The sequence below is a fragment of the Ambystoma mexicanum genome, chromosome 9 (assembly GCF_040938575.1).
Source record: "Ambystoma mexicanum isolate Mex_15411 chromosome 9, UKY_AmexF1_1, whole genome shotgun sequence".
NCBI lineage: Eukaryota > Metazoa > Chordata > Amphibia > Caudata > Ambystomatidae > Ambystoma > Ambystoma mexicanum.
In genome coordinates, this window is record NC_090931.1 from 1,340,866,377 (window position 1) to 1,340,884,833 (window position 18,457).

The window sequence follows — 18,457 nt, forward strand, 5'->3', positions numbered from 1 at the left end:
ATATAGTGTGACACAGATACCAAAGGGTGAGGCTGAATATAGGGGTGGACTCAAGGTAGTGTTCCATCTTGACAGGGTCCGGACACTATTAACCCAAACTCTGCAATGCCCGTAGTTGGGGGCATTATAGGAAGGAAGCTACCATCAAAACCCGGAGCACTAAAATGGGTTTAGATTGTCTGCTGTATTATTAAGATATAAACTGCAGAAAGTAACGACGTGCACCGAGATGCTGAAAAACTATTTGAAATCGTGCCAATCCCTGCTGCAAAATCACAAAGACAGAATAGGAAAAAAGGGAGCGTTTCCAGAAAAACCTTATGGTGAATCTTTCCCCCGCTTTCGCTATGGACTGGAATGAATACTACCTGGTTCCACCGCAAAAAACACTGTACGAACACACGCAAGTGAAATTTTCGAGTCCACATCGGCAGTCCTCAATTGTCCGCAGTTTATGAGCGAATGGTCACAGTCCTGATTTTCTCATTTGCCTTTTGGAACTTGTAGTATTGCTTTGCCCATTTTTATTTCAGGTCTCCAAGCTCCAGAAGACAGAAAATCAGGACCGGCAACCTACTCCGCTTGGAATGGTTCAACGTTTACTTTGACAGAGAACATAAAGGTGTAATTACACTCGCCATCCTTCCGCTTAAAGCGCTAACGCATCGCAGAACCGCAAGGTTGCAACTCACTCGCGTTACTCTGGGGCACATTTTGTCTCATGCTGGCACAGCTTCGTTTTAAATTTCTGGATTATAGCCAAGTTAGAAGTGTAAATTCTGGTGTGGCCTGAAGATTTTCAAAACATGGATTTCATGACCTTCAAGATTATAGTACATTTCGTGCCCCACAGTAATCTAATCCTATTTTAAATGGATTCCAAGAGTGTTTCTACATGAACACTTTCGACTTGACTGCCTGCAACCGATTTCAAATGGGTGCCATACATTTAACTCCTATTTACTGTGTGTGAATAATACAATTAGGCTTGCAGGTACACAAAGTGGGGTCTAAAACCATGCAAACCAACAACCGAATTCCATTCGGGGATGATAGCGCAGTCTGGTTTATAACTTTGCATTCTGCAACATATAGTCGTAAATTTATATTGCGAAAATCCATAATTGCAAGTCCCAGAATGCAAAGTTACAATCAGAACTGAGAACAGGATAAAAAAACAAAAACGAATCAAAAAAGGGAGGGGTGAATAAGAAACCCCTATACTTTACGGTTTTAGTAACCACAACCTTGTTTTTTGTTTGCTAAAACAAAAAACACATAGTATCTCCTTGCTGCATTACAAATGCCTTTAGGAACACATTTCAGTATTTATACTATGGTTTCAAATTGGTTTTTCCCCTTAGTAGAATTTGGTATCCCTGCATTATTTCTGGATTGCCTTAACATTCCAAGTCCAAACTCAGATTAATATCTAGGTAAATTGCTGAATATAGGGCCATGTATTCCTTTTAATTCGTAGAATTAGAGTTTGAAATTACCACACTTAGTAATTTTGAATGAAAAATATGAAATGACTCCCCTTCTAATTTATCCAATTTGAGTCAAAATGATCAACGAGTACATGGAGCTATGATTTTACCTCAATCCCAGTATCCCCTCAATTTCCTTTCAGAACTTTAATATCTGAAGTCCACTTCTGGAGCGGCTTGTTTTTCGGTTCCCAGATGAATGCGATTTGACAACACATTATTCATCTTTCCAATCCCCAGACGCCAACCAGCTGCAACTGCACGGAGAGGGTGAGGAACGAGATCATCAAGGCCAAAAACTGCATTATCGGTTAGGTGATGCAGGCATCACTTTAAGAGTTAGGTGGATACAGCAGATAGTATTGCAGCTACACTCTTGCACCCTACTGGTGTGGAAATAACACACACCCCTTACTCCCCCTCCCCCCGATTGTGTGCATGTGTCTCGGTGGGATTGTGTACTATATACACATGCGTTTAATGGTGAATGCATGGGTGTGAGAATCCCCCCCCTACCCCTCCCAAAACTCATCGTGCTTTTTTCGGGTTCCCTCAGCCTTGCAGATTAGTGGCAAATATGTATGTACCTCCAATTAAAATTCACTAGCTGCGACTGGTACATTTGGGTACAGGGGGCAGCCATCCCCTCCTTTTTCTACACTAGGTGAAAGACTTAAGCTGTGATCATTTTTTTTTTAAAACCACTTACATCTTTCACCTAGTGCAGTGTGCGGTGTGCCCTTGTAGCAGAGGCTCATGTGCTTTGCACATGTGTGGTGGTCCAGGCCAGCCGGAGTGTTGCCGACCTGAAACACAGGAGCTTGTGGAGGAAACCCTCTGCATAGCTCATAAGATCCCCCCTACAGTTTTGTGCTACAACGCTGGCAGCAAGCTGCCCAGTTGGGGTGCTGCGGGATGTAGTCCAAATGTCCTCACACATCTATAGCTTGCTAAAGCACAAGGAGCATTTCAATATGCCCCTGGCTATACCCTCTTCATTACAAATAACTGCAAACAGTCTTCTACAAACCATCGCCCTAAGTGCTCCACCATGGTTGTCAGGTTGTCACCTTTACTAGAAAAAGAAGCCAACTTTTGGAGTTTGTTTGAGCAATCGAGTAAAGTTAAAGTCATCAGTGAAGAGCTCAATTGGCCAAAGTAACTTTTATAAGCATTGTATCAACAACGTTGCTCAGTATTGACACTATGATTTGCCTCCCAGCAATTAATCGAATTGGGCGCAAAGGATTTAACCTGAAACGTGTACTCAATTAGATATACCAGCATTCTCTAGTGAACCCTGAAACTCCAACATTAATTTCTTGATTATAGGGCGAAAAGATCTACTTTACGATCGTACTGAAGCTACATGTATACAGCTGCCCTGTCCCAGTGTCGTCACAACCTATTGGATTTGTGAAATTTGGTCATAGTACAGCAAATGTTGTTTGTGTACTGTCGTCTCTACATTTAATGGATTTTTTTAATAATCCAAATACAAAACAAGTTATAGCAGCCCTTCTCAGAATTACTGGTTCTATTCCACTAAAACAATTACAACTTGGCTGGCAAGTGCTGACACTGTCCCATTCAAAGCATGTACGCAATGCTCCGAAAATCAGCCAGAATCTCACCAATGCACTGAACGTCTTCAAGTGTGAATAGGAGGATGTCACTTATGGCTAGTATAGTAACTCGCTAGATTAGGCTGTGCAGTCTGATTATTCCCATTGGGATAATGATTACGTCTCTCAGTTTCGTTCTTGGGCCCTTCTCTGGTGGTCAATGGGCTTTTTGTGACCACTGCAACGAGGAAGTTCTCCAATGCTCAAGGAGCCCTTCCCAGCAGCTCGACTGTTACTACTCGGTCAGCGGATAGCCTCTGAAACCTGCCCCTCTTACACTTAGTGTCCCCTCTGGGTCTCTCGTACCTCCAGTTACCTTTGTTGGGGTTATTGTACACCACTGGGGCTTCCTGGGAATGGTGTGCGTCTCTTCAGCTCTTCGGGCTGCTTTTCTCCAGGTCTGCAGCAGTGCGGCAGCTCTGTGCTCTCTTAGACAGCTCAGCTGCTTCCTGCATCGAGTTCAAGTCCGCTCCAGCTGGACCCACGGCAAACTCACTCAGCTCCTCGCCAGAGTCCTCCACTCTTCTGCTTCTCCAGTCACCTGACAGGGTTCAAAACTCACACTCGCACCTGCTTCTTCTCCTGGCTGGGCCTGACAAAATCTTCAGTCCTTCTCTTCTTATACAATATCGGCAGTCACAACCTGGTGGATTGCCAAAGTTCTATGTTGTTCTTGATGGCTTGATATTCATGCATCCTCGGGGCCACCTCGTACCAATACAAGCAGTGACTGATCGTCATGTCTTCTGTGCTCTTCTTCATCCTGGTACTTTCTGTTATGGTGGTTCCTCCTACACTACAGAAATATATGGATCTACTTTCAAGAATGTGGTTTGGCATAGATTGGAGAGGGGGTAAGGTGAGGCTGGGGTGTGATGTTTGCCAATGGGCTATACCCCTGGTGATCGTCCTGAACCCCAGGGTGGGGGACCTTCCTTATGATGTCCTCCTGCATTATACCACCCCTAGGGGGGACTATTGGGTAGCGGTTACACGTCCTTAGACTCATCGGAAAAGGTCCCCTTGGGAGGGTAGGGGGGGGAAAATGGTACCTTGTGACTCGTCACTGTGCCTTACCAGAGGAGAAATTCCCATTTGCTTATCAGTCTTCTCCATCTCACAAGGGCAGTCCATCTGTGAAATGCAAGCCAATTCTATGGACAAGAGCACCAAAAGGAATCCCAAATATAAGTGTACACCTTGTTGGACGTCATCCATGCAGTGTGGCTATGACAGACTCTCTCACTAACTAAAAACACCTAGTGAGCCCAGAAAAACGAGCAGCGTAGGTACTCTCCAAAGCTCAGACTTATAGAAAACATAATGTGGAGGAACCATTTCATTCCAGGTTATTTTTTTTTTTATTACCTATAAATGGCTATGTCTCCCTGCCTGTGGAGACTCTCCATTGCTAGCTGTGGTGGGCTGCCCATCTAGGGAAATTGGTTAGATAGAGGGACTATCCCTATTTCTTTAAACAATTACTAACTAATACATCAACAATCTTTCTCAAGTGCAAGAGTAATTCCGATGATGTGTGTGCAAAAAAACAAGAAGTGTTTGCATTGTCTATAGCGTCCATTTCTTTCAGATAAAAGAACGAAAATCCTACGTTTTAGATCAGAGGCTGCACAGGTGGGGATTTTAATATGCTTGTATTGCTCCCCCTCACCTATACAATTAAAATCCAGTAGCTAGAGCCGCTAAACAGTTAATTAACCAGAGTATATTCCTAATTATCTAATATCTCCCATGTTCCCTGCGCACAATCAAAGATCGAAGGGTTTCAGCAGCTTTGTGTTTTTCAGGAACCCACATAAATATTTATTTTGTTGGGAACAGTAATTTCACGTCCCCATTCATGATAATGCACGTAGTTTGAGCGCAGATCCTTGTATCTTCATTAAAAGTGCACTCAGTGTTTAAAACTGTACAGCAGTTTACTTCTTATTAATCTCTTCTATCTGCAAATGGAAACAAAAAACCGAATAAATGCATTAAGAAAAATAAGGGTTCCTTAAAAGTACCCTCTAGTCCACATATTCTCTATTATACCTCTTTCCTCATCTTGCTGGATAGTACTTATAGTATGGTTCCACTATTTTACTCCTACTATTGTAAGGATCTTGGGCTGTTAAATAAATGGCACGTGCAGATGCCTGTATAGGGAAAGATACTGGTATAAGCAATCACTTTGGCTCTAGGGTCACCCTCAGCATGTAGTCAACATGGCCCGGTCTACATTAGATTCACCGGAAAAAGACAGATATGCTAAAATCCTTGTTTCGTACCAGTTACATAATGCTGTGGTCCTCCACGCTGTATCCGTTTTTTTTTTTTTTAACTCAGGCATGTGCTGCATGAATGTTTATTAGGAACTAGTATGCAGTTGGACAGGGGTACGTACTGATGTTCTGACATCAAACACATCATCCTAGTCGAAAACCAAGGAACGATTACTCTCATAGTGGCGGCCATTTCTAAAACACACAGACCTAGCCGTTTTTGCGTTGAGTGTGGGGCATGGAAAAAATCTTACGTTTTAAAAAATGGAGTTAAAAAAGAATGGAGGAAAACAGAACAGAATATGTTACAATCTTAGACATGTGCAAGTCTAATCTTTCTTCTATACTAGAAACACTGTTAAGGTCCATCTTTCATACAAGTGTTACTTCTATTTGCATTTAGCGCTATGATGGTGCCAACTGATGGCTTCATTCAGCACACCTTTGTCAGTGATCAAACGGAAAATAAATTGTTGTTCCCTTGTGAACAACATCCCATTCTGATCGCCACCTCTGGGTAGTTTGACTTTCTCTAACAGTGTCCATCTAAGTGTATCTGGTAGGTGTTTTGGCATGTATTTTTTAGGTTTGCCCATATTAGCCAAGCATCTGAGCCACAAATGGACCTTTCATTTTTACTGAAATACACATTGCAAGGGAAAACACATTTAAATGCAGGCCGCAAGAGTTGCTTTTCCATGTTGCAATGAAGACGCATTCATATTTGGTTAAGCATGCCTTTTTGTTAAAAATGCACAGCACGATGGAATCACATTTAAATTCAGGCCGCCAGAATTTCTTTTCCATGTAAAACACGAGTGTGATGAAGTACATTAGAGTTGTGGCCCAGCAACCTTGATCAGGGTACAGTGTATTCTGCATTGGCCACTCCAGGAAGGAAGCCAAGTTACTCGCAAAATACAAAACATTAATTAAGCAAACACTGAACTACCAATTGCAGTCCTTCTGTAGTTCTATAATGTAGTTTTAAAACATGAAACTGTTAGCTGGCAAGTTCCTGAACATTACCCAATTGCAGTTGAAGGGCAGGGCAACATCCTGTGTCTTGAAGTGCACGAGAAGGGTGCCTTCAGCTAAAAATACAGTTTTTGGCAAAATCCCTAAATGCAATTGAAGAGTAGAGAATTATACTGGACTGGTCAAGTGCACTAGTATAATCAGCTAAAAATATGATCCTTGGCAGAATCCCTAAATGCCATTGAAGGACAGAATTGTCCTGGACTAGTCTGTGCAAAAAATAAAGGAATGTCAGCTACAAATCCATTATTGGCAAAATTCCTAGCTGCCACTGAAGGACAGAAGCCATATTGTTCTCCATGCTGCACACTTGGACAATACAGTCAGCTAAAAACCCATTGTTGGCCAAATGCCCCGATTCCACTGAAGGATAGGGAGAGTAGGCGTGTAATGGCTTGAAAATAGGGAGCCCAAGGGGTATATAACAGGGTGAGTTCAACCCCTGAGGATGGCTGTTCAGGGTGACAGAGCTGGCAGAAGACTGGGCAGACGCAGATGGCTGGAAGAGATAAAAGCAACCAGACTTCCCAGGTGGGAGGGGTGCTGAACCCATTTTTGATTTTCTGAAGGCCCTAACTGGGTTCTGGCTATTTTGATTTAGATTTGATCAGAACTCAAATTTCTTTTGAGCTGCTTGGGGACAGAATGTTACTTTTCCCCCTCCTAGACCCTTTATCCAGCTCACCGCCTAAGAGCAGACACCCAATTCTGGATTAGCTATATGCTGTGCAACAATGAGTCTAATGGACATGTATTTCTTTTTAAAGCATTCTATCCTCAGGTAATACATTTTTGATGAAAAGCCCAGAGTACATTAATAGGTGTCTTTTGGAAATTTTCCAAAGTTTCAGATTTTCCATTTTTATTGTGAATTGTGGATTTTTTTCCAGGCATCCAGCTTTTTCCAGTCCTCTTCGACTCCCTACCTTCTATGTTATTGGTTATAAGGGACCTCTTTTACATTTAATATCCCATTGAGAAAGGCATTAATTGAGGCAGAGGCCTCTATGCGATTACCCATCATGATTTGGTGAGGCAGGCGCTAGACTGCCTGGCATATTCTTGGAGGTTGCCCATCACGAACTGGTGAGGCAGGTAGTTGGTTTCTAAGGTGACTGATTTCTTGGAAAAGGTTGATCAGTCTTAGTCTTGATTTGAGGGAGAGGCAAAAGGCTATGGTTCAACTTTTCCATTAATTTTAAAGTGTTTTGTGTATAGTGATGATGTTTCTTTATTACAAATGTCTCATAATTAAATAGATTTATTTTTTATATGAGAGTGTAAGACACATTCATCGACTGTTCATTTTTTTTAGGGATATCAGATGACTTTGAACATGAATATTAAGTGTGGGGCATCTATTCAAACTACTGTGTATGGATGTATTATACATGCCTTTAATAACCACCAAGGGTTAATGGATGGTGTGAGAAATGGGTTATCAAAATAAATATGTGACAAAGGCAAAGCTTTCCTGTCTTGGCAATTGTGGGCAGCCGCCTACTGAAGGGGTCGTTGCCTGCTCTCATCTCTGTTGCACAGTGACAAGTACATGATTTTCCCTACTCCAACCCCGTTGGGGTGTGTGATGGACACACCCATGCGGATGAAGGCAGGGGCTCGAGGTGATAAAATCACATCAGTTTAGCGCGACAAAAAGTTCGACCATAGGCACGGGCAACTTTTTTGTTCTTATATAGGACCTATAGTCTACAGTTGGTATATAGAGCTTCTGTTCCCATGGTGTGTGCCAGCCAATGTCGTCAGACGTATTTCATCTTGTATGTTCACATAGTAAGCATATGCCACAAGGGCTGTGGTCTTTGGCGCAGACCAAAGAACTGGTAGGATATCCCCCTCATCTGTGAAGTAAGTGCAAACAAGCATGTCTCTTAAATACTTCCGACATTTTAAAGCAAACCTCAGGTTACTGATCTTAGTACGTCCCCCATTCAAAATAGGCCATCTTTTTAATCTTACATCTGATTTTGTTTACTAATGGGGAATTTCTCAACACTGCTGTTATCTGCTCCTGGCAGTCCCTTTCTCTTCTAGTCTGTTTGAGGGCAACGTCTCTCGAGATCTTCCTAGATCTCTTCCATGTTTGCCAGAGGTTCTTCTTTGAGTAGCCACATGCTCGAAGTTTATTAGTGAACTTCTTAGCCAGTCTATCAAATTCAATTAAGCTGGAGCTGTTTCTATGGTACCAAAGGGAATTGCCCAAAGGGTTAACTATTTTTCATTTCCAACGATGGAACCTCTGAAATTGCTTCAAAGAGTTTCTATTTTTTTTTTACAACAATTTTTATTGGTTCAACATTCCCGACAGTTCGATTATTAGCTTTTTATCATATATTTACATTTTATTGCTATCTTCCCCCCTAACCTCCTTGATTTTATTTTCTCCAGTCATCCTGTCTTCGGGGGCTCTTCCTCTCCGGAGCTCTCAGCCGTGTCATGTTCACTTGGGCTGGTCTGGGTGGGTCCCGACAATGTAGCCACCAGTTGTCTCCATGCTACCAGGGGTCCCACTTCTTGTTCCTCCCCTCTACTAGTTGCCTCATACCATACTACTGTTTCTGCCTCGGCCCATTTGAGGAGTTCATGCCACCATACTTCTATTCTGGGTCTGTGGCTTTTTTTCCAACTCATGCCTATTCTGCGTTTAGCCAGAATGTAGGCCAGGTCCCTAAGCTTGCGTTTAACCACTTTGGTGTATGTAATGTATTGCCCCGGGTGTAGCCCGGTTTCATTGACTATTGTTTGGAATTTCAATGCCTTCCCCTCTTGCCATATGTCTCCCAGGGTTGCCAGACCTTCCTGCGGATTCTCTTTCGTAGTTGCTCATCTACCCCGCATAGCATCACAAGTGGTGCCTGAGGGGAGCACGGGGTCGGATTGCCCATGACTCGGCGCGCTTTGTGCCACGTCTCCCAGCCTAGTTGCAATAATCTCAGACGCCCCTTTAGCTTGAATTTGGGTAGCCAAATTAGTTCTTTCAGAAAGTATGGGTCGTTTTTGTCCCGCAGCAGTCTGGATTCCGCAGTTGTGTCTTCTGACAGCCACCTAGCAACATATTGCAGCTGCCCCGCCAGGTGGTATATCTCAAAGTTCGGCAGGTTTCCGCCCCCTCTGTCATATGTGTTTTGCAATTTCCATAAGGCAATTCTGTTCCTAGTGTTGTGCCAAAGGAATCCTCTGCACAGGCTCTGGATCTTAGCAAAAAAGCGTCTGGGCAACAGGTGTGGGATGTTTACAAAGAAATGTAATACCCACCATCTTCAGCAATGCGGCCCTCCCCACCATGGCCAGAGGGGAGCTTTGTCCAGAACCCCATACTGTTCTTAATATTTTCTATAGCTTTTTCTGTGTTACGTTTCTGTTCATCTTCAATTGTGTGGTATATGTTAATCCCCAGGTATCGAAACGCTCTGGTTTCCCATGCTATTTGTAGGGTCGGTAGGTTTTCATGTGGGATTCCTTTGTATCTTCCCAAGGGGAACATGCAAGATTTCTTAGGGTTCACTGCTATGCCAGAGAGTGTCGCGTAGCGCTCCATTACCTCTAGGATGTATTGTAAATTCTCCTGCGGTTACCGCAGGTACAGCAACATATTGTCAGTATATAATGATATCAGGTGCGGTCCCCCTTTAGTGTGAATCCCTATTTCGTCATACTGTTGCCTTAGATAGATTGCTAAAGGTTCGAGTTCCAGGATGTACAGCATTGGGGACCACGGGCAGCCTTGTCTAGTGCCTCTGCCGAGTTGCCATTTGTCCGAGATGACAGCTCCTGTCCTGACTCTAGCTAGAGGGGAGCTGTACAGCAGGTTCACCCACCTCATGTAGCCAGGCCCCATCCCATACTCCATCAATGCTGCCATCAGCCAAGGCCATCTTACAGAATCAAAGGCCTTCACCGCATCTAGTGAGACTATCGCGGCTTCACTTGGGTCGCCTTCCATCTGTTCTATTATGTGGTGTAGCCTTCTGTGATTATCAGATATATTTCTGCCTGGGACATAACCAATCTGGTCGGGGTGTAGGAGTTTGTTTATTGCCTGTTTGAGTCTATTGGCCATCACTGCTGTAAGAATTTTGCTATCCTGGTTTAACATGGATAGCTGTCTGTATGACCCACATTCAGTACTTGGCTTGTTGGGTTTGAGTAGCGGAATTATTATCGCCTCCCTCAGGGATTCGGGCAAGCTACCTTTCTCGAATGCCTCATTTAGCATTGTTAGTTATGCGGGGAGCACCTCCTGTCTGTATGCTTTGTCGAATTTGCTAGGGAGCCCGTCCGCCGCAGGGGCTTTGCTGGTGGGCAAATGCTTGATCACCATCTCTACCTCTTCTATTGTAATTGGGTCTTCCAGGTCCTCCCTATCTTCTGTCCTCACTTTTGGTAATCCTATATCCTCTAATGTCTCCCGAATCTCCTGCTCTGCTTCCTCCCCAGTGTCCTCATATAGGTGCTGGTAGAATTTGAGTAAGGCCTCATTTACACTCTCTTGGGTGTCCTATAGTTGGCCTGTTTCTGCCTTGATCTCTCTAATCACAGGTCTAGGTGTCTCACTTTTATATAATGATGACAGCAGTCTCCCCGGTTTATCCCCTCCCGCATGTTGTCTTTCAATATATTTTCTATAATTAAAGTTACATAACCTGTCCCAGAGCCCGCTACCTTTTTGTTGTAATTGACTCAGTCTCAGCATCCTCCTGTGTGGTATTCCCTCTTTTCATGATTGTTTCAATCTTCCTTTCGGTCTCTTGTAATTCCTGCATAACGCCCTCTTGGAGACCTTTGGACTTGGATATGGCCGCTCCCCTCGCTAATACCTTGAACGCCTCCCATAGAGTGCCCTCGGATTCTACACTACCATTATTATTTTCAAAGTATTCGATTATCTCCTTCCTTAGGTCTTCCTGAAATGCACTATCTTTCAAGGCTTTAGCTCTGAGCCTCCACGTTGGGATTCTGGCCCTGGGGGCCGGTGTCGCCACACCAGAATCAAAGGGGAGTGGTCTGATAATGTTCTTGCTTTATATTCCTCCTTTGTATTCTGAGCTCACGATTGCCCCGTTGAGTTCCAGAGTGGCGAACATGTAGTCTCGTCTCGTGTATAGCTTTTGGGGGGGCAGCGTAATGTGAGTAGTTTCTGTCGTTCGGGTGTTGCTGCCTCCACACGTAATCCAGCTGAAAGTCCCCCAGCAGGGCCTGAAGGGTCCTAGCTGCGGGAGTAGGTCTGTCTAGTTTCGTGTCTGATCTATCTATTTTGGGATTCAGGTTACAGTTGAAGTCCCCTCCCCACATGACGCCCTTCCTATAGTGTCTTAAAATAGGTTACCATGTCCTGGTTAGGGGCGTATGTGTTAATGATGCACAGCTCTCTATTTTCAAGCATACCCCTCATCACCATCATCCTCCCGTCCTGCTCCACTGTAGACTGCAACAGCTGGAAGGGCACGTGTGGCGCTATCCAGGCGATCACTCCCCTGGCATATTCCGAATATGTTGCCCCCAAGTTGGTTCCTCTCCACTTTTTCTTTATCACCTCTAGTCTCCCTTTAGTGAGGTGGGTTTCTTGCAGCAGGGCAATGTCTATCCTTTGCCTTCTCAGGTACATCATGACCCTATTCCTTTTCGTATAGCCGTTGAGTCCCCTGACATTCCAGGTTACTATTCTAAGGTCTCCCATCTCCATCTATATCCCATCACCTCTCCTTCCCACTTTGTCCTGTGCCCCCTATATTCTTTTATGTGGTTATAAGCTTGTTCTCCAACTATGTTCACTGCAAACTTCCCAACTCTCCCCCCTACCTCCTCCCCCCAGTCCCCAACTGTTTCCAAATCCCCAACTTCCAACCATCACCCTCCTCTCCCCCCCCACAACTCTCTCAAACTGTTGCCCAGCTCCATCTCTAGATCTCGGGCTACCCCGCATCTAGCCCTCCTCTCGGTACAACCGATATTCGGTACTCAGCAGGGGGATACCGCTGTGGCAGTATCCCAACAAAACTACTTGTAGGGGGATGGTAGCATGGCTCCCATGCTGCTTCCTGCCCAACACTACAAGCGCGTGCAGTTACGGATCCTATTGCACGTCTATCTATTTCTATTAGTGTTTTTATGATATACTGTTGCCTCAAAAGGTGCCCTCTCTCGCTCGGATCTCTAAATCCAAGAAAATGTATAGATTTTCTACTGATTACAGGTGTACTGCAGAAATCTATTCTGTTCATTGAGCCAAGTGACAGAACTCAATTGCTGCTCGATCCCCTCAAAAATCATCAGTATATCGTCAATATACTGGATCCAGTATTTTACGTTTTCTGAGAATGGGTTATCAGTATGGTACACAGTCAACCTTTCAAACTCAGCAACATACCTCTGGGCAAAGATGCCACGCATCGCCATTCTGGATATTTGTTCATAGTAGTCATTGGACCACATGAAATAGTTCTTAGTGAGTACTATTTCTGCATGTTGCATTTGCACGATAAACCTGGTACGCAATGGGATTACCACAAATAAACATTTGGCACAGTTAGCAAAAACATAGACACTTCCAAGTGGCACCATCCACTGCCAAAATATTTGGCTCGGTTGCTTCCAAGTAGAGGGGTTACCACATATTTGGTAAATGTAACATCAGAATGCTATAGGGTGCCAAACAGAAGATGCAATCTAGCAAGCTAGCTTGGTAAATGTAAAAAACAAATGCAAACCTAGATAAACAATGGGTGAATGGCCACAGTTGTGAAATTGAGAGGGGCGGCTCAGGCTGGTCTTAGAAAGCAGAGCTGGATCAACCAACAATGTGACCAAGGGCTGGTGGAAAGCCAGACCACCTTCTCCCATTACATGCTTCCAAATATCAGAAGCCTGGGATAAAGTACTTCAAAGAATTGTGAAGAAGGATGAACTGCTTCACAAAGCTCAAAGATGAGAAATAACTAATCCAAATCTCACTCGGCGTAAACCATGAGAAAATAGAAAAAGCTATAAACACCTGGAAGTTGGTGTTGCCATCATCAACACGAAATTCCATGTATTGTATTAGGAATTGCATAGTATGCCATATATGCTTGGGTAATACTTGCACATCCTCCATCAGTCATGCCAATTAAGCATTATTGCACTGATCAGAAGGGAAACGCTCATTGGTGTCTGTAAATTTGTCATTTAGTGAGAATGGCCATCAGGTGTTGGGGGAGACGTGGTCTCTTCCGCCTCACTTACCATTCCTGCGCTAAATGGATCGTGTATGCCAAAGGGGGGGTTGCCCCCACTCTCCCGTCTATGATCTGCACCTAACTAATATTAGTAAACTAATAACCAAGCCTTTATTGATGACCCAAGACTCATTTTGTGACTTACCAGATGCCATCTTCTACTAGGCTCGAAAATGATCTCTAAGACCTGTCTCTCCCTACCCAGCACCTCGCACAGACAGCCCAAGCCACCTGTGCCTCCTGCCAGCCCTGCACAAGCCCTGTTCCCATGGAAGTGGAGCCATTCCTTGTTGCAACATTTAGTATCATCCCAGGCCAGATGAGCTCACTGCACTGTGTGAGACCGGAGCAGGCCCCAGCCCGAGTGCACAACCATCTCCACTAACCTACATGTGCTCCCTCGACCCCCACCCCGCCAGGCCACAGCCCACTGGGCCCATGCCCCTCTGCTCTTTGATACAGATACACATCTGACCCCTCGCAGTGACCAGATGATGACACCCACCATAGCCCTAATCCCACGTACCAATATATCCTACATAGAAATAACACATGACCATCTGTATCATGAGGCATCAGGTAATCAAATCCCACACGGCGGGCCCCTGGGTCTGAGGCACTGTGTTCATGGATACAAGGGTGCAGAGGGTAGAATGCCAATATACCGGTCAGTGAACTCTGAAAGCACCCCCATTCATGCCAAACCTTTATGCTTGCCATTTGTCTCATGCCCTCAGTTCCTGTGGTCATAGTTTAGTTAGGAACGCAGTGCTCCGTTGACACGACCTTCACACCGCGGAGATGAGCCCAGCTGACCCACGTGTCGCGGGATCAACACCCGAGCAGCAGCCAATCCAACGTGGTCACCCCATATGGAAACATACTGTATAATTGTGCTTCACCAATTGTACTGCAGAGTCGTGTACCTATAGCATGGCGTCACCAATGATGTGTTTTTGACTTATAATGTGCTGCCCGTGTATTATTTAGGAGAGCACTCTCAAGGCAGCAGAGTAATTTGTTTTACTTGCAGGCTATCTCCTGGTCTCATTCCCTAGTAGGGTGTGTCCATTATTTGGTCTATTTGATATTGCATGTTGGGGAGAGGGTGCCTTCAATCAGGGAAAGAAACTCATATCTGCTGGTAACTAGGGGAACTAAACGAGAAGCAGTATCTAGCTTGCATTAATAGAGACGTCCAATCCCAAGCCAACTTTCTTCTGCATGTGGTTACCACTGAAGCCATTAGGTATCCCAAAGAAAGAAAAAAAAAGCTAACGCACACATACTTCCAGAAGACGTCCCCCATTGCATAGCAAAACAAGTTTTGACACGCCTTCTACCTTTACAAAGTTGATATCTGGCTGGATCTAGACCCGATAACTACATTTAAAAAAAAGAAAGAAAAAAATAAACACACACAGCGTCAATATGAGACGTTTAAAAACACCACTGGCAATTATACGCAAAAAAAATATAGAAGAAATCAATAAAAAACTATTTTTTTTTCGACATCCGATCTTGACTTGCCCAGGAAGGGGGCTAGTCTTAAAACATTGAGCAGCTACGCATGTCCTTTTTCCAATGCGTTTTCCATGAAACTTCTGACTAAAGCTCAACAATCCATTTGTATACACGTGTTAATTTGCGGTGCTAATATAGCGCTTTACCCAAAGCGCTATATAAACAGATTTTAATCTAGGGGCTTTTGTTATTTGCAGTCTCTCCCTGTACTGCACGTAAAATGACACTTCAAAGCGTAGCCATTGATCTACGCTTCCGTACAGGGTGGCTGGTTTCCAGTAATCCCTCCTTTCCTTCACAGAGCGATCCAGTCCACTTGCAGATTGCTAGCGGTCTCGTTTGCATGCAAATCCTCATAGAAATATGTTAAGTCAAAAGAAGATCAATGTGGCTTGATTTCGACATCCTGAATGCAAAATGAAAGTGTACAATTCTCACGTTTTACCCCAATGTACTTACCTCACTTTAAAACTCAAGGAATTTGTTAGTAACGTCGCCTGGGAATAGAGATCTATTTTCACACTATTTATTTAGCGGTTATTCATGTTAGGAACATGCGACTATCTATCCCCTCATTAAAAACCCCTTTTGAACGTCAAGCTAGGCTAGTTGAGATCTGATAAAAATTTAAAAGTAGCTTTTTTGTATTACTTTAATTTTCCTTGGAAGGCGGCAATGATGTTTTAGGCAACTGGAGCCGCGCGAGGTCTTTCAACTGGAAATGTTTTCTCACAGTGACAACTGACTGAACACCGGCATATCAGAAACACACGGAGAATAACACAATGGTTTAAAAGACAGTAATTGCACGGCAGTCATAAAGGTGCCAAGATAAGGTTGACATATGCATTTCGTCACGATTAGGATAGCTCTGAAAGTCACCAAGTACCTTCAGCAATGGCCCAGGATTTAAAGCAAGAGTTTGCGTGCTGGAGCCATTCATTGGCAGGGTATTGCTGGCAACAAGTAATTACGAAAATGTTGCTGCCTAGTACACAAGCAGGATGAGCAGCTGCCGCTTGGTGTTCCTGGGGAGGAAGGAAGAGGGGTGAGGGGGTTGCAGCCCTAGAGTGCAACAAACTGTCACACTTTTTCTGCAATATCGAGCACGGACCGACATGCCGGCGTGTGAACTTACCTTGTTGATCCCAGCGAAACCTTGAGTAGTGGCGCTGAAACACCCTGTTCAGTGTCCTGCGTTCAAGTAAAAAAAAATCCGGTCTCTTGTCCTGCTGCACATCACTGTAGAAAGTGCGCCGCACTCGGTACTGCCAAGGTATTGTCCAATTCCCATCCGAGAGACGGCCCTTAGGAACGCTCCGCCCCCTCCTCGTCACGTGGGCTGCGCGTTGTGAGTGTCTGGAAAGTCACGTGCCTCAGGTTGCGTACTTCATCATCAACGTGGAATTCTCACTTCTCATCCGAGAAACGACCATAGCATCGGTCCGCCTACTCTGCTTCACGTGATTTCCGACGTCCTCATTGTGATTTTCGGGAGCAGTTTTAGGGAGCGGGAAGGCTTTGTCTGCCGGTGCAAATGCCACCGGAATCTGCGTGCTTTTGCCTTGCAGCGGCTATGGTGAGCGTTTCTGCGAGACCCCCGATAGAGCGTCCGACTTCTTGTCCCTCAGCGTCATTTTCCTGAGCGGGATCCGGGAAGGCTCTAGCTGGCGGACTGCAACAGCAGCAGCACTCTGTGTGCTCCTGGCTGACTGAGAATACAATTAGCCTTTCCTTCGGGATGAACGTTCCTGCAAGTCACCAGATTGAGAGGGAGAGGAGGGAGAGGGAGGGGGAGGGGGGAATTAAATGTACTTTAAAAATCATGTTTAGCTATTCAAAGTGAAAGGTATGGGGGGGCTTATAAAAGGGACAGTGGATGGCGGTGTTTAACTGATCAAAGAGGGCTATTAGAGTAATTTAATGTTTGATGAGGGTGTTTTAGGTTGGGTGGTTTTAGAGGGGTCGGCTGGGGCTATCTGCGTGTTGTTCGGGAGAGGCTCATAGGCTTCTTGGTGTGGGTCTGCAAGGGGCATCTTGCTATGTGGAGGGAGGAGATGGGGCATTGTGGTATTGGTCTCGGGAGGGAGGGAGGCAGGGCAGTTTCTAGTCCATTTGGTGCCCAGGGTGAAACACTAGAAATGTGCCCCATGCGCCACTCTGACTGCACCCCACGCACCACTCCCTACGCTCCACTCCCAAACTACACCATTAAGGAACTCCTACCCAAAGTCAAAAAATCACTGCTAAACAAATGACACCCAGGTACCCCAGTCCATAACAAAGTGTGTTAGACTAACAATTGACCTCTCACAATGTAGTGCACCTTAGTTCAGTCATGCTACTCGCACGTTTTTGCAGCTGCAAAATTGTGTGAACAATGCTGCAATTGCATGCTCCGTTAATGAGAGCCATACACCGTTGGAGAAAGCTGGCCTGATGTGTGGATGGGCCAGTGTTTTCTGTGCTGATATGTATGTGCTGCACTTCTACAAGTGTACATCCGGGCAGAATAAAGATGCATAATGTACCTGGCCTCCAGTGTGGTACTTGGAGGAAGAACTTATCTTATGTTATTTCACAGTGCCTGGAAAAATGGATTCCACAAGTCTCCACAAAAGCCGAAACCCTTGGTTTAGCCAACGCTGTTAGCATTGTGTTAATCTAGGAAACTCTACTCCAGAATGCATGATGTTATGAATTCCGTGGAACCCAATATATTACTTTATAAGGAAAGTCTTGTCAGTCCTTATAACCGGTCAATGGTGTGATTACATATTTTACACTGTGGATATAAAAATGTAAATGCTGCTTCTGTGCAAAAATAGCATGTATACCGTTTTCCCACTGCCCTTTGCATTTGAAAACCTTCAACTGCGCCACATGAGTGTACTACATGACATTACAGTCAGAAGAGGCAGCACCTGCTACAGCGCTACTGTGCTGCTGAACTCTGCCCACGGCAATTGCGCTGCCCCACAAACTGGGGGATTTCATACCCTCCAGGGACCGGGAAAATTGCACCCCCCGGGGCAATTGTGCCCCAGGCAGCTGCCCGCTTCGCCCGGGCCAAGAAACGGGCCTGGTGGGAGGGATGGGGTATCTTGGTGTGGTCTGAATGGTTGGATAGGGGCACGCTGGTGTGGGTCTGGAGGGATAGGGACACAATGGTGTGGGTCAGGAGGGATGGGGCACATGGGTCTGGAGGGTAGTGTGGGGCATCTTGGTGTGGCTGTGGATGGGGACACATTGGTGATGGT

At 44.9% G+C, this 18,457-nt stretch overlaps 1 protein-coding gene across 2 annotated transcripts in view; it reads right to left on the reverse strand.

Annotated features, from left to right (window-relative positions):
- Window positions 1-16,521, reverse strand: part of EPB41L5 (erythrocyte membrane protein band 4.1 like 5) — a 1,765,041-nt gene extending 1,748,520 nt beyond the window's left edge. For both annotated transcript variants that reach the window (XM_069616748.1, XM_069616747.1), the window contains exon 1: window positions 16,336-16,521. The gene's annotated coding sequence lies outside the window, so the exon portion shown is untranslated. The remainder of the gene's footprint in view (window positions 1-16,335) is intronic.
- Window positions 16,522-18,457: the final 1,936 nt, after the last annotated feature.